We start from the raw sequence: 485 nt of genomic DNA on the forward strand, positions 1-485 counted from the left end.
CTGTCGTCTCAGGTCTCGTCTTGTTTTGACTGCTGATTGACAGAGGGGATGACATGAGCACGACATGAAAGTCTATGTTATCGCTCTATTTGCATACTTGTATTCAGTGCCCATGGCAAGAAGCGGGGAAAACAGGAGGCAATGGTCCACAGGGACACGGAGAAAGAGATGACAGAATTACAGAGACACTGGAACTATACAATAAATTGCGCTTAAACAGTGTCACCGTGAACTCAAAACGTCTACAAAGTTTCTCTTACTTTCTGTTCCTTCTTTGACATAATTGGCATTAAATCTGTCCAGGATCGCAATTAAACCTGACATTTCATAGCATGCAAATGAGCTCATCGTAAAGCAGATCGATTACAACGTCATATCTGACAGCAGCTTCAGCTCCCCCTTCTGTTCTTTTTGTCTTTATATATATTATTTCACGTCCCTAACCGCCCTCTACTCTCTCCTCTTTTTTCTCTTCTTCCTCTCAT

Source organism: Puntigrus tetrazona, chromosome 3 (genome assembly GCF_018831695.1).
Source record: "Puntigrus tetrazona isolate hp1 chromosome 3, ASM1883169v1, whole genome shotgun sequence".
NCBI lineage: Eukaryota > Metazoa > Chordata > Actinopteri > Cypriniformes > Cyprinidae > Puntigrus > Puntigrus tetrazona.